Source organism: Stegostoma tigrinum, chromosome 23 (assembly GCF_030684315.1).
Source record: "Stegostoma tigrinum isolate sSteTig4 chromosome 23, sSteTig4.hap1, whole genome shotgun sequence".
Classification (NCBI taxonomy): Eukaryota; Metazoa; Chordata; class Chondrichthyes; order Orectolobiformes; family Stegostomatidae; genus Stegostoma; species Stegostoma tigrinum.
The window spans coordinates 23,550,832-23,566,323 of NC_081376.1; the positions used below are offsets into that span (position 1 = coordinate 23,550,832).

Here is a 15,492-nt window from a genome sequence, read left to right on the forward strand (position 1 = left end):
TAATGTTCATTATAACAAGTGCCATTTAGGGTGAACTAATCCAGTGGATAGGACTGGCACCTGAGCCCTTGTCAGTGTTGTGGAACAAATAAAAGCCTCAGAAGTATGGACATTCTTATTTAGCCTGATCTCCATGTGATTCTCGATCCACAGCAATGTGGTTGACTTTTAAGTGTCTCATGAAATAACCTAATCAGCTACCTATTTGTGTCAAACTGCTACAAAGCTTAAAGAAAGGAATTGAATTGGATGGAGCACTTAGCGTTAACCTGGGCACCAGAAATGCCAATGGCTTCCATTGGCCCTGTCAACTGCATAGAGTCCTCCTTACCAGCATCTGGCAGCTCATGACAAAATTGGGAGAGCTGTCTGACAGACTAGTCAAGCAACAGCCTGATATAATCAAACTTACGGAAAAGTACTATACATATAATGCCCTGGACAACAATATCACCACTGCTGGATATGTTCTGTCCCACATAACAGACCTACCAGATGTGTATCACAGTGGTATTAAGTTGGAAAGGAGTTGCCTGCAGGTTTTTAACATTGACTCTGTACTGCATGCAATCTCTTGGCTTCTGGTCAAACATGAGTAAGGAAGCCTCCTACTGATCACCACCTAACTGAAAACTCCCCCACCCCACCCACTTCAGCTGATGAATCAGCTCTCCTCCACACTGAAAATCACTCAGAGAAAGCACTGCAGGTGGCAAGGGCTTAAATGTCCTCTGAAGGGGTCTTTATTGTCTTTAGTAGTACCATTAATGACTGTACAGCTCTGTGGCATCTGGTGAGAAAGTCTAATTGACCTCAACCTTATCTATCTACCTGCTGCAGATGCATCCATCTACAACCGTATCGATAGGAGAGACCATCACACAATCCTTGTGGAAAACAAAGTCCCGACCTCACAATGTGTGTGCCCTTCATCACACTGTGTGGCACTACCACTGTGCTGATTGAGATGGGTTTGGCACAGATCCATGAACTCAAGATGGGGAATTCATGAATTGCTACGGGCCATCAGCAGCAGCAAAATTGTAATTCAACGCAATTTGCAACCTCATGGCTTGGCATATTCCCCACGCTACCAATTCCCATCAAGCCAGGGAATTATCCCTGGTTCAACTAAGAATGCAGAAGGCCATGCCAGGTGCAGTAACAGACATGTATAAAAATGAGCTGTCAATCTGATGAAGCTGTGACACATGACTACTTGCATACCAAGCAACTTAAACAATGTGCAATAGACAAAATGAAATGATACCACAATAAACAGATTAGGTCTAAGCTCTGCAGTCCTGCCAAATCTAGTTGACAATGGTGGTGGGCAGATAAATACCTCAATGGAGGAGGATACTCCATAAATATCCCCATCTTCAACCATGAGAGAGCCCAATATGTTAGTGCAAAAGACAAGCCTGAACTTCCATCTTCGGTCAGAAGTGTTGAGTAGATGATTCACCTCTGCTTCTGTTTTGAGGTCCCCGATGCCAATCTTCAGCCAATCGGATTTGCTGCAGTCAATAGGAATTGATGATGGTGGGGCACAGGGGTGGGGTAAGGTGGGACTCCACGGTTGGAGTCACACCTGACAGATAGGAAGATGTTGTGGCTGTTTCAGGTTAGTCATTTCAGCTCCAGGTGTCTCTGCAGGAGTCCCTTAAGGGTGTGCCCTTGGTTCAACTCCCCTCAGCTGTTTCACCGATGACCTTCACTCCATCATAAAGCCAGAAGTGGGATGTCTACTGTCAGCTGCATCATATTTGGCACTATTCATGATTCCTCAGATAGTGAAGCAATCCGTGTTCAAATGTAGCTCATTCACATATTACCATTACTGAATACCCCACTACCAACATCCTGGTTGTACCATTAATTAGAAACTGAACTGGACCAGCCATATAAATACAATGGCTTAAACAGCAGGTCAGAGACTAGAATCCTGCAGTGCGTAACTCACCTTGTGATTGCCAGAGTTTGTTCCCCATTTCCAAGGCACCTGTCAGGAGTGTGATGGAATACTCCCCAATGACCTGGATGGGTGCAGCTCCAACAATGCAGCAACTCAAGAAGCTTGATACAATCCAGGACAAAGCAGCCTGTTTGATTGATACCACATCCACAAACATCCACCACCAATGCTCAGTTACAGCTGTGTGTGCCATCTACAAGAAATTCACCAAGATCTCCAGACCACCTGAATTTATAGTCAGAAGTTTGAGTGGGGGAGAGGAAATTATGAGATGCAGTAGGTCGTAAATGTAATTATGAACAGAAGTATATACTGTTAATCATAAAAGCTTTGAGAGAGATTTTGTATTAGGATACAAGGGTGTGAAAGGATTAAAACTAGGGAGCACCTTTGGCACCAGTCACAATGATGATGTCACATCAACTTGTGGAAGATGTAAGTAGGATGTCGAAAGAGAAAGACGTAGTCTCTGTAACAATGTCTTTCACATCAATGTCAACTGTAAGTAGTTGCTCATGGGGAATAAACTACTTTGTGTTCAATGGAAGAAACTTTTCTAGTTAGACCTGTAAATAGATTGTCTTTCCTACGGTAGGTCAAAGAAGTGTGGTAGATTCCTGTACTCAGAGAAAATGTTGCCAGCAAACCTATTCCATTGAGATGTGCAGACTTGGTTTGTCCATACAAATGCTGCAGATGAAAGCACTGACTGGAAGAAATAACATCAAAAATCAAAGACCTTAGAGGATAACAGCAATATTTGACGAAAATATCAACTAATATATCATGGTCTCAGGTTAAAACCCGTATCTCAAGGTCATTCAAAGATGTGTGTGATACATTATTTTCTTTTTTCAGTGGTCACTATTGCTTATAACTTTGTGTGTGTGAGAGAGAGAGAGTTGGCGAGAGTGTGTGTGTGTGTGTGTGTGTGTGTGTGTGTGTGTGTGTGTGTGTGTGTGTGTGTGTGTGTGTGTGTGTGACAGAGAGAGAGAGTTGGCGAGAATGTGTGTATGTGAGAGAGAGAGAGAGAGATTGCTAGAATGTGTGTGTGTCTGTGTTTGTGAGAGAGAGAGAAAGAGAGGGCCCAAGTGACTGCTTGAAGGCAGTATGCTTGATGGCACATTTTTATTACCTTTCTGGACATTAGCAAAGGAATAATAAACTTGCTCTTTTTTTAAAGCAGGAAAATTTTGTGATGGCCTCCTTAACTGCTACAATAAAAATTAGATAACTAATTTTTTAATTGAAGGAAGGCATAGCCTGGTGCTAAAAAGTATTTAAACTTTATTGTGACTGACTGAGAAGGTGGGAAAGAGGGAGCCAGTTTACCCTTCCTCACCTGGTCATAACAACCTGCGAGCTATTGATTGAGACCTGACTGTTCTACTCATGTGCCAAAGTAAGTAGCTATCCAGCTAGTCAATGAGATTGACAGACAAGTAGAGACTGATTTAGACAGACAGGCAGATGATGGAGATCTATTTCTTGGGATAATTTCAGATTGCTGAGAGTTAAATCCTTCTCACTTTACATTGGAACATAGTTTATTTATAAATTGAAGATTCAATGTGCGCTCTCAGTTATCTTTCTATCTCAATTGGCACTTGGCAATAAAAGGAAGGAAAATTTATTTCACACGTTAAATTCATGGTGAATATGGTTGCAAAAGCAAACTGTGTGCTACAAATTTCAGTCACGTGTTGTACAGTGTGCTCCACAGGGTGGGTAAGAAGAGCAAGCAGTTCAGTTCAGCAAAAGCTCCTCACACTCGACATATGGAAACTGTTTATAGCTCTGTCTGTAAACTCATGCTGAGACAGGCTGTGCACCATTGAAGCAGCATTCAATCATTGTCAGAGGGTTTTGTGGGATACACCTTGAACATAAATTCAGCTCACTTCTCTACAGTTTCCTGTGCCTGGGTATTTTCACATCAAACTTTCTCAAAGTGATTATCTCCTGATGTAGTTAGTGTTTCTTCCTCTCCTCACCTTCTGAGAGTGCTGACTCTCACTAGTTACAACTCTGGGATTGACCGACCAGTACCTCACCTACCTGGACTTTTTTTTAAAGGGTTTCAGTGGATTCCAGGATCTTGGAACGGTAATAGAGCCTCTGACCTGCCATCTCCTTCCATCTGTGTAGGAGTCAGAAACAGGAGCAGGAACCATGACTCCTCCATCACCTTCCTCACTATATCCACATAAAAAAAAGAAACAAATGTAATCAGTTGTAGCCTAAAATCTGCTGAGACCTGGCAAGATGTTTCGTAGAATCAGGCAACAATAGCAATGCAGCCCATCTTGACATTGGAAAAAAGCCACACCATCTTTATACTTTCCTTAAGTGGCATGGCAAAATTCTCGCTAGGCAATGGGAAGATGCCCACTGATTGTGATTATTGCATGCTAAACACTGTTTTCACAGCTCAACACATCTCATTGATATTTAGCCTCCCATCTCATCAAACTCACCAGGGAAGCTCGACATCAAGAAAACTCCACAAGGAAACCTGAGCCATCTCCTTGCTGACTGAACTCGTTGCTCAGTCCGAGAGAGCTCCATGTTGGCAGCTGGGCACCAACATCTCAGGGCATGCTCACGGGGCACAGGCCACACAACCCCTCATCCAAGAACATTGGCATTTGGTATGCGCCAGCTTCTAAGAGCGCTCATGGCACATCGCTAATTCACTCTCAGGATTACAAGATGGTGACTGGTGGGATCAGCAGTGTTCGGTTCCCGAGCGGGGCATCCACACGGCCTCATCGTTCTCTCAGATAATAAAGTGTGAAGCTGGATGAACACAGCAGGCCAAGCAGCATCTCAGGAGCACAAAAGCTGACGTTTCGGGCCTAGATCCTTCATCAGAGAGGGGGATGGGGTGAGGGTTCTGGAATAAATAGGGAGAGAGAGGCAGGTGGACCAAAGATGGAGAGAAAAGAAGATAGGTGGAGAGGAGAATATAGGTGGGGAGGTAGGGAGGGGATAGGTCAGTCCAGGGAAGATGGACAGGTCAAGGAGGTGGGATGCGGTTAGTAGGTAGGGAATGGAGGTGCGGCTTGGGGTGGGAGGAGGGGATGGGTGAGAGGAAGAACAGGTTAGGGAGGCAGAGACAGGCTGGGCAGGTTTTGGGATGCAGTGGGGGGAGGGGATGAGCTGGGCTGGTTTTGGGATGCAGTGGGGGGAAGGGGAGATTTTGAAGCTGGTGAAGTCCACATTGATACCATTGGGCTGCAGGGTTCCCAGGCGGAATATGCGTTGCTGTACCTGCAGCCTTCGGGTGGCATCATTGTGGCACTGCAGGAGGCCCATGATGGACATGTCGTCTGAGGAATGGGAGGGGGAGTTGAAATGCTTCGCAACTGGGAGTGCAGTTGTTTACTGCGAACCGAGCGGAGGGGTTCTGCAAAGCGGTCCCCAAGCCTCTGCTTGGTTTCCCCAATGTAGAGGAAGCCACACTGGGTACAATGGATACAGTATACCACATTGGCAGATGTGCAGGTGAACCTCTGCTTAATATGGAAAGTCATCTTGGGGCCTGGGATGGGGGTGAGGGAGGAGGTGTGGGGGCAAGTGTAGCACTTCCTGCGGTTGCAGGGGAAGGTGCCGGGTGTGGTGGTGTTGGGGGGCAGTGTGGAGCGAACAAGGGAGTCACGGAGAGAGTGGTCTCTCCGGAAAGCAGACAAGGGTGGGGATGGAAAAATGTCTTGGGTGGTGGGGTCGGATTGTAGATGGTGGAAGTGTCGGAGGATGATGCGTTGTATCCGGAGGTTGGTGGGGTGGTTTGTGAGAATGAGGGGGATCCTCTTTGGACGGTTGTGGCAGGGGCGGGGTGTGAGGGATGTGTTGCGGGAAATGTTGGAGACGCGGTCAAGGGCGTTCTCGACCACTGTGGGGGGAAAGTTGCAGTCCTTGAAGAACGTGGACATCTGGGATGTGAGGGTGTGGAATGCCTCATCCTGGGAGCAGATGCAGCGGAGGCGGAGGAATTGGGAATAGGGGATGGAATTTTTGCAAGAGGGTGGGTGGGAGGAGGTGTATTCTAGGTAGCTGTGGGAGTCAGTGGGCTTGAAATGGACATCAGTTTCGAGCTGGTTGCCTGAGATGGAGACTGAGAGGTCCAGGAAAGTGAGGGATGTGTTGGAGATGGCCCAGGTGAACTTGAGGTTGGGGTGGAATGTGTTGGTGAACTGTTCGAGTTCCTCTTGGTAATTTGATTGTTTTTTGGTTTGGGTTGCCTGGATCTCCTCCTGATGTCCCTCTGTGGGATACTGGGGGACATAGGAATATTAATTTATTCAGCATTCTTCCATTTATACAACTTACTCAGTAATTTGTTCTGTAATCCAAGATGGGCAACATCTCTGGGAGGAGCTGATTACTGTAGATGCTGGAATCTGAACTGAAAACAAAATTTGCTGGAGAACACAGTGGTTCACGCAGCATCCATGAAGAGAAAGCAAGCTAACATTTCAAGTCTAGTTGACTCTTCATCAGAGCTGACCTGCAGTGCGGAGGGGGCAGCATTTATGCAATTGTGGAGGTTGAGGAGGAAAGGATAGAACAGATTAAGTAATTGGAATTTGAAAACGGCTGAACAATAATGTGTCTAAGTGCCAGGCTGGAAAGAACAGACAGCCCTACTGAGGTGGGGGCAAGGGAGAGACAGTGACCAAGAAACTAACAAGCAAAGCCAAAAGAAAGGGAGGGAATGGGTTCACAATTTGAAGGTGTTTGTCTGCTCACTGTCACAGTGGTTCCAAACCTTTGGTGAGTGATCACAGTTCAACATCTCAGGGTTCATAAGGTAGTCAACATACCGAGAAGTGGATCTTTAATCATGCTCCTAATAACTGCAAATAAGTGAAGAAGAGTGAGACTTGGCAATTTTACTGCTAGCTGCGGAAGCTTTCTTCATTTTGACTGCATAAAGGTTCTTTGTAACAGAGACCAAGACCAAAGCGAATTGCTCAGCAGCCATCAACTCAGGCCCCATAGCTAGGTTTTTCAGCAATTAAGGACAAAAGAAATCTAATCTCTTATTTCCGTAATAGCTTTGCTTGTCCATTTCTCCAAGGGCACTGACTTTCTGAAAGCCACAGTTGGCTTACAATTCATATTAAATTGTTGATCTCACTCCTTGCTAAAATGTTTTCTTAATTCAGAAAATAGACAAATAATTCAATATCTTCCATTTTTTCACCTAGTCCTAAGCCACACACGTGTGGTTGTAACAACCATGGCTGCACCAGCATCTAAGGGGATGTAAATGTTGGGCTTATACCAGTGAATGTTCTCACTTCTGATTTTATGATGGAGGTAAGGCCATTGATGAACCAGTTGAAGATGGCTGAGGAACTCCTGCAGAGATGTGCTAGAGCTGAGGAGATTGATTTTCAACAGCCACAGCCATCTCTCTCCCTTGTGCTAGGAAAAAATCCAACCATCAGTGAGTTAACTTCCAGATGTCTCCAGATTTTCTCAGGTTCACAGATGCCACATTTGGTCAAATGCTACCTTGATGCTTAGGGCTGTCACTCTCACCTCATCTGTGGAGTTCAGCTGTTTCATCCATTATCGGACCAAGGCCAGGGTGACCTTGTGGAACCCAAATTGAAGGATGAATCTTACAATAGTTTGCTTGAGTGCCAATTTCATTGTGTCTTACAAGGGTTTCTTCTCCGTGAAGCATGTGGAGATTTCATACAGTGTTGTCTGGAATTCATCTCATTAACGACCTTCTGTGCCCCCTATGATGTCCCTGTCCTCAGGTGCTAGCCCAATTCTACCAGTTGCTGCACGTGATGGAACTTTCCACTGCTGAGATACCCCGAACTAGATTGTGGCCATGGCAAATCAGGGCAAATTGGTGTCCCACATTGCAGACAGGAACCTGGAGGTGCTGGTGGATGGGGTGGTGCAGTCTAGGGATCTGGTGTTCCTCCATGACTGATAGAGGACACCATGCCTTCAGGCCCTGCCAGCCAAGGCTGAGCTTAACTCCTGGTTCAGTACAGCCTGAGCTGCCTGAGAAATGCTCAGCAGTGAATGAAGAAGCTCAATGACCTTCTCTGCTTGGCCAGGGAAAGTGCCACCATCTTCTTTCTGCAACCTCACACTCACTCCATCTCTGCCACTGCACCCACCTCTCACCAAGGCTCATGCTTTATCTATTACATGGAACATCTTCCCACACTGTCTCTCACCCACCCCGAGCGACCCTCCCTCCTAACCCCAGCATGCCTTTTGTGCTACCTACTAATCTTTTCAGGACACCTCACCACCTTGCTCCCTCTAGCACCAGTGCTAATAGCTATGGCACCCTCTTCCACCTCACACAATCCCTTTCATGTCAGGAATGAACAGCCTATAATAAGGCAGAATGAATCAAGGCACCTGATGGGCTGCTTGATTGGTTACTTCTCTCCTCCTGTGAAGAGAAGATCCTGACTCTGTACACCTTAAGTGGCTGACTGACCTTGCATAAGCCTCTGAACTGGTTTTGGACCCACGCCTTGACTTGCTGTATTGGAACCCATTAATTGAAGCCTATCTCCCTAGACCTTACTCTGGACTATGAACAACAATGACAAGCTCTTTGGCTTTGTGTCAGTGCGAATGGTACAGCAAGTCAGAATTGATCCAGTATCTCCTGATGTGACTTGGTGTCATTTTGAGTTTGTGGTGCTCCTGTGAAGTGCTTGGTAACATTTCATTACGTTAAAAGTGCTTTGTGAATATAAAGTTGTTGCTGCTCTCACCCATGTGACAGTAATAGCTAGTCCGATGCCATTCTTGACTGTCAGAAAACAACAGATTATAACTGGAGATGGTGAGTGAGGAAAGGGGACTGGGGAGGAGGGCAGGAGATTGAAGGTGACGTCATGTGCAATTTTCAGCTGTTTGACCTTTGCAGGATGAGAGTGAGAATTGAGTAGACAACACACATCACAGAACAATTTCCCAGCATCGCCAATAGTTGAGTAGCACCAGGTACCATTGACTCTATGGCAAAGGTCCTGATAAAGGACAAATCCCTTGCTGCACTGAGGGGATATGGGGGATGGAGGTTTTCCTCTGCTCCTGTGGTTTGCCACATTGGAGGAAGGAAAAATGTCAAAGATTTTGTCACTGCATTTAGATAACATGTCTTTCAAAGCTGTCGAAGTTTAAGATCGTCAGAGGCTCGTAAAGGCGTGTGCACAACTAATGAGTGGACGCCATGTGTAGGTGCCCTGTAGTATTTGTTAAGTGTCACTGATACTGCTGTGTGAGTATTGGAGATACAGTACATGGAAGAATGGTTGGGAGATGCAACGGTCAGAATCATTCACTCACCATGACTACCTAAGGAGGTCATTAAAACATCTGTTGGCACTGCTACCATGACTTGGGCATCAACTGCTCTTGCCACCAACTTCCATTCCTTTCTGAGATTCATCTGTGAACTTCCTGCCTCTGGTGGAAACAGAAGATATCAGCTAAGTGTTAGTTTGGACTCTTGAAGTTTCGAGTTTCATGAAGGGTTTCTCTCCACGAGCCCTGGTGAGATGTCTCATGCTGTTCCCTGAACCTTGCCTCATGACCTATGCACCATGCCTCCATAGCTCTATGCTCAATTTATCTGCCCTCTCAGCTGAAATGCAGGTACAGCTCCTCACCACTGCCTGGAGTTCCTGGGATTCTCAGCTCTAGCCCCATTGTTAAAGCCCAGCTGTACACTCAGCCAAGAGTTGCCCTTCATCATGTACATAGTGGTTTCTCAAGTCACAGCACATCGGACACATTCGTAAACGTATTTCAGTTTAAAAACCAAGCTCCGCAGCTTCCTTATCCTGAGTGTCTTCCCACCTCAAACACCTGACTCAGGAAATGCTAGTCTTTCCCCAATGCCCAGTCTAGCCTGACATCTTCTCATTGTTCAATGTGGGACAATCACAGACTGGAAAGCTGTCAAACAGTTCAGAATGATTGCTTCTATCCAACAATGGCAAAAGTGAACAAAAAAACAAAGAAAAACTTCTGCATTTGCTTCTTGGAACCGACAGGGACGACTTGCTTTTTGAGCAGCAACAGATTTACAGTCAGTGACTGATGACTGCACCCAGTTCTCATGTACTGGAACTGGGTGTCACTGAATTCCTCACTCACAGTTAGTAAGAACTGCAGATGCTGGAGTCAGAGACAACACAGCACGTAACTGGAGAAACACAGCAGACCAGGCAGGATCAGAGAAGCAGGGAAGTTGATTTTTCAGGTGGGGACCCTTGTTCAGAAATGGGGAGGGGGAAGGGAGCTCTGAAATAAATAGAGAGAGGAGGGGTGGGGCTGGGGAAGGTAGGTGGGATGGTGATAGGTGAGTGCAGATAGGGATTGGTCAGTGAGGTGGGAGGGGTGCATGGGTGTCAGGTCAAGGAGGTGGGAATGAGAGACATCCTGGGCCTCCTCTAGGGTCACAATGACACCACCTGCAAAGTGGAGGAGCAGCACCTCGTATTCCGCATCAAGAATCTACAGCCTGATGGCCTAAACATGGAATTCATCAGTTTTAAAATCTCCTCACCCCATGTTCAAACCTCCCTCTCACCCCCATTTCCTTGACCTGACACAACCTGTCCATCTTCCCTCCCACCAATCTGCCCCTCCCACCTCATTGACCAATCCCACCACTCCCTACCTGCACTCACCTATCACCGTCCCACCTACCTTGCCCTACCCCACCCCTCCTCTCTCTATTTATTTCCCAGGTCCTTTCCCCCTCCCCATTTCTGAAGAAGGGTCCTGATCTAAGACATCAATTTTCCTGTTCCTCTGATAGAGCCTGGCCTGCTGTTTTCTTCCAGCTCCATGCCGTATTGTCACTTAATTCCTGTTTGGCCTGTTGTGCTCTGATGTTGCAACATTCGGATCATATTGAAGGTGACGTTCCTCTTGCTCAAGGTTCTCATCTTCCTCCTCAGGAAAGCACTGCTGTTCTCCAAGCACTTCCTCACCTTCCCTCTTTACCTCTCAGGGTTGACTCAGTCAGGGATTTGTGTAATGGAGCCATCAGCCATGATTGTCCTTGTCACCCAGTAACCAGCCCTTGACAGTTTAGTATATCCCTCCATAGAGTGGGACATGGAGTACTCTGTCAAGGAGTGCCATGGAATACCTCCACAAAGACCTTTGATATTGGAGCCTTATTCCAATGAATACAGTACAAGCCATATCTCACAAATACAGTAGGAGACTGTAGGTGCTGAATGCTTACTAATACTTTGTCCTCCCAGCCTAACGTGGCCCAAGAAAGTTAACAGAGCATAGAAAAGCATGTTGATGAATACTAATAGTTCAATGTGAGGGGAAATCAGTTCTGTGCACTACTGCAACATACGAGATCTTGCAGTGTCTTTGTGAATTATGGTCCATAGGTGCCACTTTTAAGGTCATCTGCAATAACTTCTTTTTTACAGAGATGACTCTTCAACCTGCAAAGACATGGTCAGGACAGGTTGTGATCAGGATTTGTATCCCACACGGTTGGACACTGCATGCAGTTACATTCAGGATGCTCTGATCGCTCACAAGTAGAACACGTGCTCAGACAGAAAATAAATACTTATACCACCCACTCTGGGTATTGTCACAGCCAGTTTCCGTTTGCAGTCCATATTTATGAGTCACCTGAATATGGAAAGCAGTGTAGGTCACACTCTGCCTGATAATGAAGGGCACCCCCAAATATCCAAGTTGCTTTCTTGCCACTCCCTGTGGAGCCCATCAGCACTGAGCTTCCACAAACTCTTTACACACCTTTCTGAATTCAGTCTTTATCTCCCAACATTACCCCTGAGCCCCACCTTACAGCTTTGTCATTGCCAATCAGCGTGCTCACTATCCCCCCACCACATCAAGGTCAGAGTGGCTATCATTAGCAACGATCCTGCCTCCCACAGTAACCTGTGTCCTCCAATGCATTACCATCTCCCTGCTTCATTATATGTTGAGTTTTCCCCAATAACAATTATTGCCTCCTTTGCATCCCAGTACGCTGTCTCTAATCTGTACAATTAACTTCGCAGCTTCCTACCCCAACAATGGTGCCCAATAACCCCAAACTCTCTCCCATTCCCTTGATTTTCATTGAGCTGGTGCCCAGGACTGACTGCGGCTCACCCAATGGCTCTCTTGGATGATCAGTGTTGACTGATGTGTGACCAGGCCCCTAGCTAATATTTGTGCAGCTCTCTGGGTGACTTACCTGGAATCTCTGGACTCATTACGCTGGACCTGCAGAACTGGCTGTGGTCCATTCCCCAGACAGTAGTGACATGGGCCTCCTGATCCTGATCACCAAGGGCAGTCAACTGATCATGTCCGAATCCCAGGACTGAAATTAGACAAGGCCCATGACTTATTATGCTGGCAACCCTAAACTGAAGGCTTTCTCCATGGCCTGATGGAGGACGACTCACCTTGGACTCTGAGACATGCCAATTCTGTTGTGTCCATACAGTGTGTTTATCATGTACTCAGTTGGCATATGGTGTAGGCTTGGGATGGATGTACCACAGTGCCATACAGTGACATGTCCAGCCCTTGGACTGATCATTGCAGACAGCTTTGTCAGGCTGCCTGGCTTTGCGTCTCTGAATTTGCCATGGGCCTTTAAGCTTTGGCTGAGGCGGCAAAGTGCAAAAGCACAAGGCAATGCAGTGACTCTGGGAGCATCCAAGTGGGTACAAAGTGAGTGAGCACTAAGAGAGCAAGCGAGCAGCTGGGAGGTGCCCAATCCACGAAGTAGGTGTTTGTCCCTGTGCACACAATGACCTGGCACCAGCAGTACAATGAAAGTTAATGGTGTGCTCCAAGGTGCAGTACTGATTGGGAGAGCTGCATTCTAAATGGGGTAGAGATGAGCTGCCAGGGTGTGTGGGGGGCCTTTTACATGCCTGATGCCAATGTCTGTATATGGAGGTTGCAGGTGGTCACAGACCCTGGAGTGTGCTCTGAAATGTTAGTGCCTGTTGTCTTAGACGGATGCCAGGAAGAGAAAAGAGTGAGCTGGAGTCACCAGGTATTAATGAGGGATGTGATAACTTAATAGATGTCAAGAGACCACTCACTGCTCACGAACAAGATTGTGGCCTCACCATTCAAAAGTTAGTTGGAGAATTGGACACATTTTTCTCAACGTCAAAAATCTCATTTGTGCTGATCTCATTGTATTTTCCCAATGGACTCTCCAATGCCCACATTATACAGGAGGTGGGAGGTTTCTAGCCTCTGAATCTCCATGTGCATCCACCTGCTTGCTCTAGTGCTGCAACATTGAAATGTGATGCCCTTTCTGCTGGCATGGTGCAAACATCTCACTTGTCTTCAATCTTCCAGGCTGCTGTGGCTTTTATTTCCTATAATTGGGACTGTGCCTTTGAAAATGAAAGGCTCCCTGGAGCACAGGACATCTTGAAAGTGCTACTTAGCCCCCTGTTGTGCACGGAGGTCTCAGGCAGCTCTACAGAGACTAGTTCAGCGTAGGAGCCCCAGGGGTCTATGTTTCAATTATGGAGATAAACTGAGCTACGTGCAAAAATCAAAGCTATCCACTTCCTAACTCAACATTATTTTTGCCTGTTGTTGAAATGGCTCAACATTCCTCAAAATACTTAATGTATAAAGGGTTACTTTGAAGAGCAGACATGTTACTACATAAGTATACAATAGAGTTTGCCAGTATGAGGAAGAACAGGAGGGACGGGAGGTTCTAGATTCCTTGGAACAAATAACAGATGCTGCTTTTGCAGTATGTCAATCACTGCTTGTCACACATAATGATGACATCAGTCTTAATTGTGTTTATCATTGCTGAAACTAATCACTGAATAACCAGACAGGGAAAATAATTAAACAGTAAATATCAAATCCCATTAGTGTTTATGTTAACTGAAGCACCCTGTTAAAACACTGAGTGTTTGCAGGAGAGGGTTTAAAGGAGGATTTCATTAGTGTATTGACTTTTGAAGGTGAGTGATCTTTTTATCCCTGATATTCTGTTCAATTTTCTTCCTTCCTCCTCCTCTGAAGTAGTATCTCTGTTTGGGTTGTAGTTCCACAGGCTATTAACACATGAACATCCCTGGTTAGTTTGGCACACAGACATGCAGGCATGCACACACACACAGACATCACAAACTTGCAAATATCACAAACATACAAACACACACATGTTCCACATGCACATTCAAAACTGATCCACTTCTCAAATGCATCCACTTGCTGTATTCAAACTCATCCGAAGCACACACAAAATGTGCAGACATGACTTACGCTTACAGCCTGAACTCACACACACTGCAAGCACTTAGACATAAGCACACTCAGAAACATATTGATGGCAACCTATGCATGGATTAGGACTTGCAATATATAATTACAGGTTCCAATATTTCACAGAGTATTAGAAAGCAAATTTGAAACTGAAAATTGGTGAAGGTAGTAATGAAGTTTGACCAAAAGCTTGGTTAAATAGTTAGACTTCCTGGAGTATCCTGAGAGGGAAGTAAAGTGGAGAAGTTTCAGAAGGGGCATTTCGTAGCTTTGGACCTTGGTAGCTAAGCCACAGACACCAATAATGGAGCAAATAAAATTGGGAACACTCAAGAGACCAGAATTAGAGAAGCACTGATACTTTGCTGAGGTCAGCAAATGGTGAGGAGCAAGGCTATAGAGAAATTTGAGGAAGGATCGGAAATTTAGAACTGAGGTGTTGTTTGTCCAAGAAGCAGTATAGGGCATTGAGGTCATTGGTAATGAAATGAACATGACTTTGGTGTAGTAGGAATACAGGCAAAACAGTTTTCTACTAACCTCCCCCCCCCCCCCGTTTATGAATAATTGTATGGGAGACGCCAGCGAGAAATGCATTGGATTAGGCAAATCTTGAGGAGGTTAGGCAGGTTTAACGGTTTCAGTCTCAGATGAGCTGAGCCAGCAACAGAGTGGGACAATAGTTCAGAGTTGGAAATACGTAGTCTTGCTTTAAAGCTGTGATGAGTTTGCAGACTATTGTCAAAGAAAGGGATGGAGCTGGTGGCTGATGCACTGACTTCATGATGGGGCCCAAAGGCAGTGCCTTAAGTGCTCCCATATTTAATTGGAAGACATTTCACCTCATTCAGTTTCGGATGCTGTATATGCAGTGTGATACTTCAGAGAGACTGAAGGAGTTCAGACAGTTGGTACTGATGCAGACCTGATGTTGTCAGCACATGTGAAAACTGATGTGTTTTCATATAGGTTGCCAAGGGGACAGCATGTAGATGAGAAGTAGGAAGGAGCCACAGATAGTATCCCCAGGGGAAGACTAGAGGTAAGAAGAGAAACAGCAGGAAGAGAAGTTATTGCAGGCAGTTTTCTGGCTGAAGTGTAATAGATCATTGAGCTGGAAACGGTGATGATTGCTGGTGATTGTACAGTCTTCAGTTCCATTTGTGACTCTTCAGATGATGAAGCAGCCACCCAAT

At 45.8% G+C, this 15,492-nt stretch overlaps 1 protein-coding gene and 1 long non-coding RNA gene across 2 annotated transcripts in view; both read left to right on the forward strand.

Moving 5' to 3' along the window:
- LOC125462119 (heparan sulfate glucosamine 3-O-sulfotransferase 4-like) overlaps window positions 1-15,492 on the forward strand; it is a 162,276-nt gene that overhangs the window by 13,975 nt on the left and 132,809 nt on the right. The gene's annotated exons all lie outside the window — the stretch shown is intronic.
- LOC125462120 (uncharacterized) overlaps window positions 13,951-15,492 on the forward strand; it is a 78,273-nt gene continuing 76,731 nt past the window's right edge. The window contains exon 1 of the long non-coding RNA XR_007249603.2: window positions 13,951-13,992. This is a non-coding gene — a long non-coding RNA (uncharacterized LOC125462120). The remainder of the gene's footprint in view (window positions 13,993-15,492) is intronic.